This window comes from Protomyctophum bolini (genome assembly GCF_963924005.1).
Source record: "Protomyctophum bolini genome assembly, chromosome: 6".
Taxonomy (NCBI): domain Eukaryota; kingdom Metazoa; phylum Chordata; class Actinopteri; order Myctophiformes; family Myctophidae; genus Protomyctophum; species Protomyctophum bolini.
In genome coordinates, this window is record NC_137867.1 from 8,412,617 (window position 1) to 8,416,497 (window position 3,881).

Consider the following 3,881-nt stretch of genomic DNA (forward strand, 5'->3'; position numbering starts at 1 on the left):
GAAGGACTCCCTCTGGACCAGAGCTATAGGGAAACACAGTCTGGGGAAGGACTCCCTCTGGACCAGAGCTATAGGGAAACACAGTCTGGGGAAGGACTCCCTATATGGACCAGAGCTATAGGGAAACACAGTCTGGGGAAGGACTCCCTCTGGACCAGAGCTATAGGGAAACACAGTCTGGGGAAGGACTCCCTATATGGACCAGAGCTATAGGGAAACACAGTCTGGGGAAGGACTCCCTCTGGACCAGAGCTATAGGGAAACACAGTCTGGGGAAGGACTCCCTCTGGACCAGAGCTATAGGGAAACACAGTCTGGGGAAGGACTCCCTCTGGACCAGAGCTATAGGGAAACACAGTCTGGGGAAGGACTCCCTATATGGACCAGAGCTATAGGGAAACACAGTCTGGGGAAGGACTCCCTCTGGACCAGAGCTATAGGGAAACACAGTCTGGAAGGACTCCCTCTGAACCAGAGCTATAGGGAAACACAGTCTGGAAGGACTCCCTCTGGACCAGAGCTATAGGGAAACACAGTCTGGAAGGACTCCCTATATGGACCAGAGCTATAGGGAAACACAGTCTGGGGAAGGACTCCCTATCTGGACCAGAGCTATAGGGAAACACAGTCTGGAAGGACTCCCTCTGGACCAGAGCTATAGGGAAACACAGTCTGGAAGGACTCCCTCTGGACCAGAGCTATAGGGAAACACAGTCTGGGGAAGGACTCCCTCTGGACCAGAGCTATAGGGAAACACAGTCTGGGGAAGGACTCCCTCTGGACCAGAGCTATAGGGAAACACAGTCTGGAAGGACTCCCTCTGGACCAGAGCTATAGGGAAACACAGTCTGGAAGGACTCCCTATATGGACCAGAACTAGGGAAACACAGTCTGGGGCATCGGTTTCATCAGTGGTCCAAGACATTTCCACTTTTAAATGGAACCAAGTGGACCTGATCTTTCTATAGCCATCCATCAATCTGACTGGGAACTATATATATCGTACCTTTTGGGACCCTGAACACCTTCGTTCCAGTGCGGTTTCTTGTTAGCTCGCGCGTCTCTGCGGTTAATCCGACTGTGTGCGACTCCGCATGACGACACTAATCAGTACACCTGTGCCGCCATGTGTCCAATAGCAATGCACTAACCCCAAGTGATATGCCAACAACATAAAGGGCTCCCCCCCCGCACCCACAGCTTATTGTCTCCGCCCAGGCCGAAGGCATATAGGCCAAGTTATAGCGCCACCATGAGGCCGATGTTTTGCATACTATACTCCTACAGATTGTATCCATAATTATACATCGCGCAAATCGGTACACCCTATCTCTCTCTATAGTCATGTGATCAGCACGGATCTGTCCGATCTTCCATCATTCCGTGCCGATTGGCCTAAGATTGCCTTCCGCAAAGCTTGCGGGATCGGTCCGTTTTGAACAAAATGCCTCAGATCATGAACACATGAACACCTTTTTTTGCACTCACATTTCCACTGCGTGGAGGAACAATTAACCCATTCTGACCTGAGATCAGATTCAAACGAGGTTTCCACTGGACACACACTGGTCTGATGAACCCATTCTGACCCGAGATCAGATTCTCAAAATGTCAGTCGTTCTTCGATTTTTCAAAAATAGCAGACCTACAAGCTCGTAGCGCGCCACTCGGTGGCGCGCTATGAGCTTGTAGATCTGCTATTTTTGAAATGGCGACTGAATCCCCCCCCCCCCCTGCAGGATCAATCGTCAATGATGATTAATTTTGATGAATTGAAAATGGTGGGCCCTATATATATGGTAATGCTTTATGGTGTCGTCCACTCACAGTCAACACGTTTTGCATTGAGTTGTACTTGAAATGTAGTACTGCAATTCTGCAAACTGTTAATAAATAAACCAATCAATTCACATCCATTGCTGTGAAAGGGTCGCTGTGTCCACACATATAGATCGATTAGTGGTGTTTATAGAACAAATGATATATAGAGACTATATAGCAATATAGGCCAACTCCCAAATTGCCAATATTACTCTCAGTGGTTCTCAAAAGAAGGATTACTATATATATCCCTGAGTGTACAGAATTGAACCAAATGGAACCAAACGGGTCAATTTGGTTCCCTCTGTATATACTCTCAGAGTTGTAACGCACAGGATTCGAACTCAGTCCCAATATACTATATCCAAAGAGATATTATATGGACTATATGGGGAGATATTAGACTTTTGAGTCCATCAGACTGAGCCTATGTAGATACACTGTATAAGGGTCTCACTTTTGAGAAGCACTTCTGTCAAATAAATATATAGACTATATAGCCTATAATCTAAGAATGTGATTTGTTCCAGACTATAGTGCACATGCAGGCTATTATATATGACGCATGCTTGGCAAAATAAAAACAAACAAACACCTGTTGCTTCGGGGATGCTGTGTTGTGTTGCCTATATATTCATATGTGAGCGTGTGGTTGAAGTCGATTAACCCTGTCATTAATACACAAAGTAAAGATTTATTTTCAGAACAAAATGTGTTCTGAAAGCTAAAGCCATGCGTTGTGATAGAAATGATAGAAGTGTTCAGTGAACAGGGGTCTCTCTCTCTCTCTCTCCGGCTCTTTAATAAACAGAAAACACTTTTTCAGGCTTTCAAGTTGCCAATTTCGTCCAATCAGGAGACAGAACGCATTTATCAATGAAGTTATAGTTTTACGTATATTATTTCCAATTTCATCCCGTGTCCCCGTTCCCTTTCCTGATATAGGCTATTGGAATTCTCTGTTAATAAAGAGCAATGATTTACATTACCATCATTAGCTTTTATTTTAACAGCAAAATCCAGCATCCCATGTCCATTGCACAGCAGCATGCATGCATCCCTGATCTTGGGGAAACATTCGCCCTCAAATAGCATAGACTATACAAGTATACAAGCTCACAGCTGAGCTTGTAGATCGGCTATTTTCTGCGAGGTTTAGTGTATGGGGGGGGGGGGGGGTGGGCAGACTACCGGTAAGTAGCCTATACCTACAACCGAACGCTGAGAAAACTTTCAAGCAGGCTACCGCTGTCTGTGTACACTCTCACTCACACACACACACACACACACACACACACACACACACACGTCACACACACACAGTCTGTATGCATGTCGTCTCGCAAAGCACAGCACCGCGCCGGGTTGGGTCAGGTTATGTGAGGACATTATACGCTGTGACCGGGGCGACTTCACTGCCACTGGTTGCAACCCGGCCAGCGCAGCAAAAAAGCTTTTTTTAAATAAAATAAAAAAAAGTTCATAACGCCGTAGATTGATATAGTAAAGTAAAACACTTGTTCATTTAGGAAAAAACATCTATGCAGCACACTATAGCCTACTGAAACATATATGGCTGATTAAGTGATCATAGGCTATAACCAATAGTGTCCCCATCAGACGTCACATCACAGATATAGGCTATAGGCTATACACGTCTAAATTGATTAATAAAGTATAGGCTAATAACACTTACGTTGAACTTGAACACGTGCTTTATTCCATACAATGAAGAGAGGGAATAAAATAAAAAGTTATCGAGTTATATCCTAAAAAAAGAAAAAGAAAATAAACAAAAGAAGAATCCAGTTATTCCCGTTGCGCATGCATGCGTAAAACGTGTCCAAAGTGTATATATATGTGTGTCCAACACAGCCCTAACTTGTTATCTCCCCCGGTGGAGTATACAGCGCTTTATCGCCCCGGTAAGCTGTGCTCAGCTGCCTGTCTGTGTCAGGGTCCCTGGCTATAGTCTCCTGTCTCCTCTCCTGTCCTCGGCTCGGCTCGGTGCTGTGTGATGGGATGCTGATGCTGCTCTGACCCGGGACGACACAACACAA

The 3,881-nt window shown here is 45.4% G+C and overlaps 1 protein-coding gene across 1 annotated transcript in view; it reads right to left on the reverse strand.

Annotated features, from left to right (window-relative positions):
* LOC308316868 (uncharacterized protein) overlaps positions 1 to 3,658 on the reverse strand; it is a gene marked incomplete at its 3' end in the record, with an annotated part of 49,117 nt that extends 45,459 nt beyond the window's left edge. Inside the window, exon 1 of the mRNA XM_080765656.1 lies at positions 3,518 to 3,658. The remainder of the gene's footprint in view (positions 1 to 3,517) is intronic.
* Positions 3,659 to 3,881: the final 223 nt, after the last annotated feature.